Source organism: Notamacropus eugenii, chromosome 3 (assembly GCF_028372415.1).
Source record: "Notamacropus eugenii isolate mMacEug1 chromosome 3, mMacEug1.pri_v2, whole genome shotgun sequence".
Lineage (NCBI taxonomy): Eukaryota > Metazoa > Chordata > Mammalia > Diprotodontia > Macropodidae > Notamacropus > Notamacropus eugenii.
The window spans coordinates 390,643,247-390,653,651 of record NC_092874.1 but is presented as its reverse complement, the minus strand read 5'-3'; positions in this window follow the sequence as shown (position 1 = coordinate 390,653,651).

Below are 10,405 nucleotides of genomic sequence, written 5' to 3'. Positions count from 1 at the left end.
TAAATTGAACAATGGTGGTTGACTCTGTAGTCTCTGCTTCTGGGTGGGTTGAGACCAGTAGATCACTTTGGTCTGAGAGTTCTAAGCTACAGTAGGACTAAAGTCAATCAGACATTTTCACTAAGGACATCACCAATATGGCTGCTCTAGGGGACCAGATAACCACCAGGCTGCCTAAGTTGGAACAAACCAGCCCAGGCTGGGAAAACAGAATAGGTTAAAACTTCTGTGTCAATCGATACTGGGACCAAGCCTATGAGTAGGCATGACACTTCCATACTGGACAAGACAGGAAGACTCAGTTTCCCCTAAAATGCTTTAAGTTTGAGCCTACTCTTCCTCAGGAATGATATACTATAGGGGAAACTGTGCCCCTTGGGGAGAGATTAGAAAAGGCTTCTTCTTTGATTTTTGTAATCTCTTCATTGTAAATACCCCTTTGTAAAAGTTATTGTTTAATTGCTTAAGTAATTATTTAAATGGAACTGGTGTGAATCATTCAAGGTTAAAGTAAGGACACACCAAAATGAAGGCTCAAGCTGATAGCATTAAAGAATGATACTACCACTGCCCATCAGGGATACTCTAGACCAGGGATTCTTAAATTTTTTTCCACTCACAACCCCTTTTTGCATTTCGGGTGAGTTCTTTGGTGTTGCATGGTGTGACAATATACAGTGCAAAGTGCGCATGCTTTGTGTTCAGAACCAAGGCTTCAGTGAAGTTGCATGATGGAGCATGGGCAAGTGCTACCAGAAAAGCTTGAGATTCATTACATGCTTGATTTTAAATTGCACATTCAGAAATCTTTTACTCTCATCAAATTTTTTGAGACCCCACATGGGGTCAGAAGCCACAGTTTAAGAAACACTATCCTTGACCATCAAGAGAAGAAATAGTCTATCTCTGAGAGCTCAACTTCCTATAGTGCACCTGTGGGTTGGAAGAGTGAGGTCAGAGCTTCACTACACCTCACTTTGCATGCATTACCAGTCTACCTCTTTTTTGAACCATGCATGTCCCTAATGGTGTTTTCTATGACCCTTCCCATGAGAAAGTCAGCCTCGGTGAAATTCATTTTCCTACCGTGTATTTATAGGATCATGCAGAAATTTGATTCTTCTGAGATTGTGCTCTCTAAAGACTTATAGCCAAATAAGAACAGGAGAATATTCATATTAAAATGATGAACTTTGGCTTCCACCAGCAGCTTAGACCACTGAAAGCACAGTGTTGTCTCCCAGATGGGATTCTGCCAGAGGTCTTTCCTCATTCGATTCTGGTCCCACTTCATTGTTCATTTGAAGTACCTGCCCAAGACATATGTACTAGTGCAATAATTCAATGAGAAGCCTTTCCAAGTGCATGCTACAATCTGGTTAATATGTATTGCCTATTCACTTTGCTGAGAGTCAATATGGTAGAGTAAAGAGAGTATGTAACATGCAGCTAAGAAGACTGGGATCCAAATACTTAGTGAGTGACCATGGGCAATTCACTTAATCTCTCAGGGTCTTAGTTGTAAGTGAGATAAAGTGCAATATCAGTGTTATCCATTATTATTTTCCTTTCTGGATGACTAGCCTGGTTCCTTTTTTAATGACCATAAATCTCATTAGGAAACCCTGTAGTTTTCCAGAATTTTTTTTAAAAAGCATTTAGCACCGTGCCTGGCATATAGTAGGCACTTCATAAAAACTTAGTCCCTTCCCTTCCCCTACATGATACAATCAGCACAACACAAAGTAGTCTGAGATATACTCAGTGCTTATCAATTTTTATCACATTACATCCTGTTTCTGTCTCTATCCCTCTATCTCTCTCTCTCTCTCTCTCTCTCTCTCTCTCTCTCTCTCTCTCTCTGTCTCTCTGTCTCTCTGTCTGTCTGTCTCTCTCTCTCTCTGTCTCTTTCCATTATAAAATATATAATAGGCAGTCTGGTATTATAATGAATCAAAAGTTGACTTTGAAACTAGAAAGACCTGAATTCAAGTCCAACCTTGGCACATAATGACTGAATGACCTTCTCTTAGTGATCTAGGCAACCTAATAAAATTACAAGTTGCAGAGAATGGTTACTCGCATTAGTAGAGGAAGTTTCCTCACCTGGGATTTCTCTGTACCAATAGAATCACAGATCTAGTCCTTATCACCCATTCCTATAAAATACACGCACACACACACACACACACACACACACACACACACACACACAATTTTTAAAGGGTAAGAGATAAACTAAACAATTTTAAGCCATTTTTATTTTGTCCCCTTTATTAATGGAATGTAAGATCTTTGTGGATTTCTTGGTTAAGAATATTCTTAAATGAGAACAATTTCATTGAATGTGTTTCATTATTTTTCCAAATCTTGGTTTAACATTTTATGATGTGGCAGCTCAAAGGCCATGCTTTAAGATCAGTTTGGTATTAATAACTGTCATGACTGGAAAAGATGCTTTGAAAAGATATGTCAATCCAAATGGAAGAAGGACATCACTAGTTGTGCTTACTAAATAATTAGACTCATTTTTCAGTTCTATCCATGAACTCTATATTAGGGGGATTTTTGCTGAAATTTAGCTAATATCATGTCAATTAACATTTATTTAGCTCCTACTATGTACCAGGCACTATGATAAGTACTGGAAAAACAAATACAAGCAAAAGGAAAGATGGCCTTTGCCTTCCAAGAGCTTCCTTTTTAATGAGGGAAAGCAACATATGAAAAAGAAGGTGAGGCCAAGATGGCGGAGTAGAAAGACGCAAATACACATAGCTCCGAACCCACACCCATACAACATCTATATAAAGTAACTCACGGCGAATTCTGGAGCAGTGAGGCCACAGAACAGTGGAGCGAAGGAGATTTCTGTTCCAGAGGGACCTGCAAACCTCTCTCAAAAGGTCCGTCGCGCTGCAGACGAGGAGCCCGGCCCAGACCTGCCGTGGCCGCGGCACTGAGAGGAACAGATCCGAGCAGGCTTCAGGGACGGGATCTCCAGCGGCCGCTCAAGTCCCTCCACCCACAGGTGACGGGGGTTGGTGAGAGAGGGAGTGGGGTGCCCCCATAACTCAGGCCCCCTCGGGAGGCAGAAGCTGAGAGGCAGTGGCAGACCAGGGCTCCCCAAGCAGGCAGGAGCCTGGATCTATTGTGGAAGGTCTGTGCATAAACCCCCTGAGGGAACTGAGCCTGAGAGGCGGCCCTGCCCTGAACTGACCACCTGAACTTAATCTCACACTGAATAGCAGCCCTGCCCCCGCCAAAAGCCCTGAGGCTGGAAGCAGCATTTGAATCTCAGACCCCAAACGCTGGCTGGGAGGATCAGGAGGTGAGGTGGGTGTGAGGAGAATATTCAGAGGTCAAGTCACTGGCTGGGAAAATGCCCAGAAAAGGGAAAAGAAATAAGACTATAGAAGGTTACTTTCTTGGTGAACAGGCATTTCCTCCCTGCCTTTCTGATGAGGAAGAACAATGCTTACCATCAGGCAAAGACACAGAAGGCAAGGTTTCTGTGTCCCAGCCCACCCAATGGGCTCAGGCCATGGAAGAGCTCAAAAAGGATTTTGAAAATCAAGTTAGAGAGGTTGAGGAAAAGCTGGGAAGAGAAATGAGAGACATGAAGTCAAAGCATGAACAGCAGGTCAGCACCCTGCTAAAGGAGACCCAAAAAAATGTTGAAGAAAATAACACCTTGAAAACTAGCCTAACTCAATTGGCAAAAGAGGTTCAAGAAGCCAATGAGGAGAAGAATGCTTTCAAAAGCAGAATTAGCCAGATGGAAAAGGAGATTCAAAAGCTCACTGAAGAAAATAGTTCTTTCAAAATTAGAATGGCACAGATGGAGGCTAATGACTTTATGAGAAAGCAAGAAATCACAAAACAAAACCAAAAGAATGGAAAAATGGAAGATAATGTGAAATATCTCATTGGAAAAACAACAGACCTGGAAAATAGATCCAGGAGAGACAATTTAAAAATTATGGGACTACCTGAAAGCCATGATCAAAAGAAGAGCCTAGACATCATCTTTCATGAAATTATCAAGGAAAACTGCCCTGAGATTCTAGAACCAGAGGGCAAAATAAATATTCAAGGAATCCACAGAACACCGCCTGAAAGAGATCCAAAAAGAGAAACTCCTAGGAACATTGTGGCCAAATTCCAGAGTTCCCAGGTCAAGGAGAAAATTTTGCAAGCAGCTAGAAAGAAACAATTCAAGCATTGTGGAAATACAATCAGGATAACACAAGATCTAGTAGCCTCTACATTAAGGGATCGAAGGGCATGGAATAGGATATTCCAGAAGTCAAAGGAACTAGGACTAAAACCAAGAATCACCTACCCAGCAAAACTGAGTATAATACTTCAGGGGAAAAATTGATCTTTCAATGAAATAGAGGATTTTCAAATTTTCTTGATGAAAAGACCAGAGCTGAAAAGAAAATTTGACTTTCAAACACAAGAATGAAGAGAACCATGAAAAGGTGAACAGCAAAGAGAAGTCATAAGGGACTTACTAGAGTTGAACTGTTTACATTCCTACATGGAAAGACAATATTTGTAACTCTTGAAACTTTTCAGTATCTGGGTACTGGGTGGGATTACACACACACACATGCACACATGCACACACACATAGAGACAGAATGCACAGAGTGAATTGAAGAGGATGGGATCATATCTTAAAAAAAAAATGAAATCAAGCAGTGAGAGAGAAATATATTGGGAGGACAAAGGGAGAAATTGAATGGGGCAAATTATCTCTCATAAAAGAGGCAAGCAAAAGACTCATTAGTGGAGGGATAAAGAGGGGAGGTGAGAGAAAAACATGAAGTCTACTCTCATCACATTCCACTAAAGGAAAGAATAAAATGCACACTCATTTTGGTAGGAAAACCTATCTTACAATACAGGAAAGTGGGGGATAAGGGGACAAGCTGGGGCGGGGGGGTGATAGAAGGGAGGGCATGGGGAGGAGGGTGCAATTCGAGGTCGACACTCATGGGGAGGGATAGGATCAAAAGAGAATAGAAGTAATGGGGGACAGGATAGGATGGAGGGAAATATAGTTAGTCTTATACAACACAACTATTATGGAAGTCATTTGCAAAACTACACAGATTTGGCCTATATTGAATTGCTTGCTTTCCAAAGGGAAGGGGTGGAGAGGGAGGGAGGTAAAGAAGGTGGAACTCAAAGTGTTAGGATCAACTGTCGAGTAATGTTCTTGCCAATAGGAAATAAGAAATACAGGTAAAGGGGTATAGAAAGCTATCTGGCCCTACAGGACAAAAGAGAAGATGGAGACAAGGGCAGAGAGGGATGATAGAAGAGAGAGCAGATTGGTCATAGGGGCAATTAGAATGCTTGGTGTTTGGGGGGGGGGGGGGGAGGATAAAAGGGGAGAAAATTTGTAACCCAAAATTTTGTGAAAATGAATGTTAAAAGTTAAATAAATAAATTTAATTAAAAAAAAATAACAAAAATACATGTAAAATATGCACAAGGTATAAGCAAAATAAATAGCAAAGTAATTTGAGGAGGAAAAAAAAAAAGAAAAATAAGGTGAAAAATAAGAGAGTAGGGGAGTCCGGAAAGTTAGGAGCAGAGCCAGAAGAAGAATAAAGATGGCCGACCTGGTCACTTTTGTGGGGAAGGGATGGAGAGAGAAGGTGCAGAGAGTCAGGAGCAGAGCCTAGTGAGAAATTAAGGAATGGTGTGAATAATTCCCTTAACATGGAGGTCCTGGGAGGACTGCTGCTGTTGTTTATCCTGAATTTTCTAAGAGAAATAATGACATCCGAAGGGTCATGTCTTGACTTGCAAAGTGAATTAGATTTAAGGGAGGTAGGGCTGTGCAAAGTCATCATTACTCTTCTCCAGAGTAATGGCAGTCCAGTCTAACAGTAAGACATAAGTCAGGACGAGTGGCAATGGCCCTAGATGCAGAGGGAAACACTGGCCTTTTTAAGTTAAGGTCTTTCTCAGGTCTCAGTTTATCTGAGGGAATGCCCATTTGATGACTAAAGGCTAGGTAGGAATTGAGGCAAAAGGTGGCTTAATTTGACTTCTTAAAAGACAATCTCTGGGAGGAACTGACCAATCAGAGGAAAGGGCTACAAAGTCAAATTACCTTCTAGGGTAAGATGGCCACAGGGTGAAGAGATTATTTCCAGGGTGAAAAGGCTGTTAAAACATGGTAGATGAGGTGTACCTCATATTTCAAGCCTGGAATATATTATGTAAGACTCTCCTAAATGTTGAAGTGAATGATTATTGGCTACTGCTGTTCTGCTTGAGGAGTGGAGTTGATGTAAAAGCTTTGAGGCAGCTAGGTGGTGATAAATAGATAGAGTGCTGAATCTGGAGTCAGAAATACTTGAGTTCAAAGCTGGGCTCAGAACCTTACTAACTATGCGACCCTGGGAAAGTTGCTTAAAAAAAACAAAACAAAACAAAACAAAAAAAAAAAAACCTCCATTTGCCTCAGTTTCCTCAACTGTAAAAAAATGAAGATAATAACAGCACCTACTATGTTGGAGAAGATGTGGGAGTTGAAACACTAATTCCTTGTTGGTGGAGCTGTGAGCTGATCCAACCATTCTGGAGAGCAATTTGGAACCATGCCCAAAGGGCTACAAAAATGTGCATACCCTTTGACCCAGCAATATCGCTTCTAGGACTGTATCCCCAAGAGATCATAAAAATGGAAAAGGGTCCCACATGTACAAAAATATTTATAGCAGCACTCTTTGTGGTGGCCAAAAACTGGAAATTGAGGGGATGTCCATCAATTGGGGAATGGCTGAATAAGTTGTGGTGTATGAATGTAATGGAATACTATTGTGCTATAAGAAATCATGAACAGGAGGACTTCTTAGAGGCCTGGAAAGACTTATATGAACTGATGCTGAGTGAAAGGAGCAGAACCAGGAGAACTTTGTACATAGCAGCAACCATAGTCTGGGACGAATTTTTGTGGTAGAATTAGCCCTTCACAGCAATGCAAGGACCTAAAACATTCCCAATGGACTCTTGAGGCAAAACACCTTCAACATCCAGAAAAAGAACTGTGGAATTGGATTGCAAAATGAATCAGACCATTTTCTCTTGTGTTGTGTTTGGTTTTGTTTTCTTTTCTTTTCCTGGTTTCTCCCATTCATTTTAATGCTTCTATGCAACATGACTAAGGTGAAAATGTATTTAATAAGAATGTATGTACAGAACCTACATAAGATTGCATGCTGTCTTGGGAAGAGAGTGGAGAGGGAGGCAGAAAGGTGGGGAAGGGAAGGGGAAAACATCTAAGACATATGGAAGTGATTGTAGAAAACCAGAAACAAATTAATTAATTAATAAAAAAATAAATAACAGCACCTACTTCACAGAGTGTTGTGAGTATTAAATGAGATAATATTTGGAAAGTGTTTAGTATAGTACATGGCAATTAGTTGGTGTTATATACATACTTCTTTGGGATCAACTTCAGAGAGAGAGAGAGAGAGAGAGAGGAAGGAAGAAGAGAGAGATACAGAAAAAGAGAGAAAAAAGAGAGGAAGAGAGAGAAACTCTCTTCAAACACACATGTAGAGTATTTTATACCAATAAATTTAATCTTCCCTGATGTCAGTTGTTTTTGCAAACAAATGGGAAGGCATTGCATTTTTTTTTAAATTTTTTTTAATTTTTTTATTTTTTTTTAATTTAACTTTTAACATTCATTTTCACAAAATTTTGGGTTACAAATTTTCTCCCCTTTTATCCTCTCCCCCCCCCCCAAACACCAAGCATTCTAATTGCCCCTATGACCAATCTGCTCTCTCTTCTATCATCCCTCTCTGCCCTTGTCTCCATCTTCTCTTTTGTCCTGTAGGGCCAGATAGCTTTCTATACCCCTTTACCTGTATTTCTTATTTCCTATTGGCAAGAACATTACTCGACAGTTGATCCTAACACTTTGAGTTCCACCTTCTTTACCTCCCTCCCTCTCCACCCCTTCCCTTTGGAAAGCAAGCAATTCAATATAGGCCAAATCTGTGTAGTTTTGCAAATGACTTCCATAATAGTTGTGTTGTATAAGACTAACTATATTTCCCTCCATCCTATCCTGTCCCCCATTACTTCTATTCTCTTTTGATCCTATCCCTCCCCATGAGTGTCGACCTCGAATTGCACCCTCCTCCCCATGCCCTCCCTTCTATCACCCCCCCGCCCCAGCTTGTCCCCTTATCCCCCACTTTCCTGTATTGTAAGATAGGTTTTCCTACCAAAATGAGTGTGCATTTTATTCTTTCCTTTAGTGGAATGTGATGAGAGTAGACTTCATGTTTTTCTCTCACCTCCCCTCTTTATCCCTCCACTAATGAGTCTTTTGCTTGCCTCTTTTATGAGAGATAATTTGCCCCATTCAATTTCTCCCTTTGTCCTCCCAATATATTTCTCTCTCACTGCTTGATTTCATTTTTTTTTTTAAGATATGATCCCATCCTCTTCAATTCACTCTGTGCATTCTGTCTCTATGTGTGTGTGCATGTGTGCATGTGTGTGTGTGTAATCCCACCCAGTACCCAGATACTGAAAAGTTTCAAGAGTTACAAATATTGTCTTTCCATGTAGGAATGTAAACAGTTCAACTCTAGTAAGTCCCTTATGACTTCTCTTTGCTGTTCACCTTTTCATGGTTCTCTTCATTCTTGTGTTTGAAAGTCAAATTTTCTTTTCAGCTCTGGTCTTTTCATCAAGAAAATTTGAAAATCCTCTATTTCATTGAAAGATCAATTTTTCCCCTGAAGTATTATACTCAGTTTTGCTGGGTAGGTGATTCTTGGTTTTAGTCCTAGTTCCTTTGACTTCTGGAATATCCTATTCCATGCCCTTCGATCCCTTAATGTAGAGGCTACTAGATCTTGTGTTATCCTGATTGTATTTCCACAATGCTTGAATTGTTTCTTTCTAGCTGCTTGCAAAATTTTCTCCTTGACCTGGGAACTCTGGAATTTGGCCACAATGTTCCTAGGAGTTTCTCTTTTTGGATCTCTTTCAGGCGGTGTTCTGTGGATTCCTTGAATATTTATTTTGCCCTCTGGTTCTAGAATCTCAGGGCAGTTTTCCTTGATAATTTCATGAAAGATGATGTCTAGGCTCTTCTTTTGATCATGGCTTTCAGGTAGTCCCATAATTTTTAAATTGTCTCTCCTGGATCTATTTTCCAGGTCTGTTGTTTTTCCAATGAGATATTTCACATTATCTTCCATTTTTCCATTCTTTTGGTTTTGTTTTGTGATTTCTTGCTTTCTCATAAAGTCATTAGCCTCCATCTGTGCCATTCTAATTTTGAAAGAACTATTTTCTTCAGTGAGCTTTTGAATCTCCTTTTCCATCTGGCTAATTCTGCTTTTGAAAGCATTCTTCTCCTCATTGGCTTCTTGAACCTCTTTTGCCAATTGAGTTAGGCTAGTTTTCAAGGTGTTATTTTCTTCAACATTTTTTTGGGTCTCCTTTAGCAGGGTGCTGACCTGCTGTTCATGCTTTGACTTCATGTCTCTCATTTCTCTTCCCAGCTTTTCCTCAACCTCTCTAACTTGATTTTCAAAATCCTTTTTGAGCTCTTCCATGGCCTGAGCCCATTGGGTGGGCTGGGACACAGAAACCTTGCCTTCTGTGTCTTTGCCTGATGGTAAGCATTGTTCTTCCTCATCAGAAAGGCAGGGAGGAAATGCCTGTTCACCAAGAAAGTAACCTTCTATAGTCTTATTTCTTTTCCCTTTTCTGGGCATTTTCCCAGCCAGTGACTTGACCTCTGAATATTCTCCTCACACCCACCTCACCTCCTGATCCTCCCAGCCAGCGTTTGGGGTCTGAGATTCAAATGCTGCTTCCAGCCTCAGGGCTTTTGGCGGGGGCAGGGCTGCTATTCAGTGTGAGATTAAGTTCAGGTGGTCAGTTCAGGGCAGGGCCGCCTCTCAGGCTCAGTTCCCTCAGGGGGTTTATGCACAGACCTTCCACAATAGATCCAGGCTCCTGCCTGCTTGGGGAGCCCTGGTCTGCCACTGCCTCTCAGCTTCTGCCTCCCGAGGGGGCCTGAGTTATGGGGGCACCCCACTCCCTCTCTCACCAACCCCCGTCACCTGTGGGTGGAGGGACTTGAGCGGCCGCTGGAGATCCCGTCCCTGAAGCCTGCTCGGATCTGTTCCTCTCAGTGCCGCGGCCACGGCAGGTCTGGGCCGGGCTCCTCGTCTGCAGCGCGACGGACCTTTTGAGAGAGGTTTGCAGGTCCCTCTGGAACAGAAATCTCCTTCGCTCCACTGTTCTGTGGCCTCACTGCTCCAGAATTCGCCGTGAGTTACTTTATATAGATGTTGTATGGGTGTGGGTTCGGAGCTATGTGTATTTGCGTCTTTCT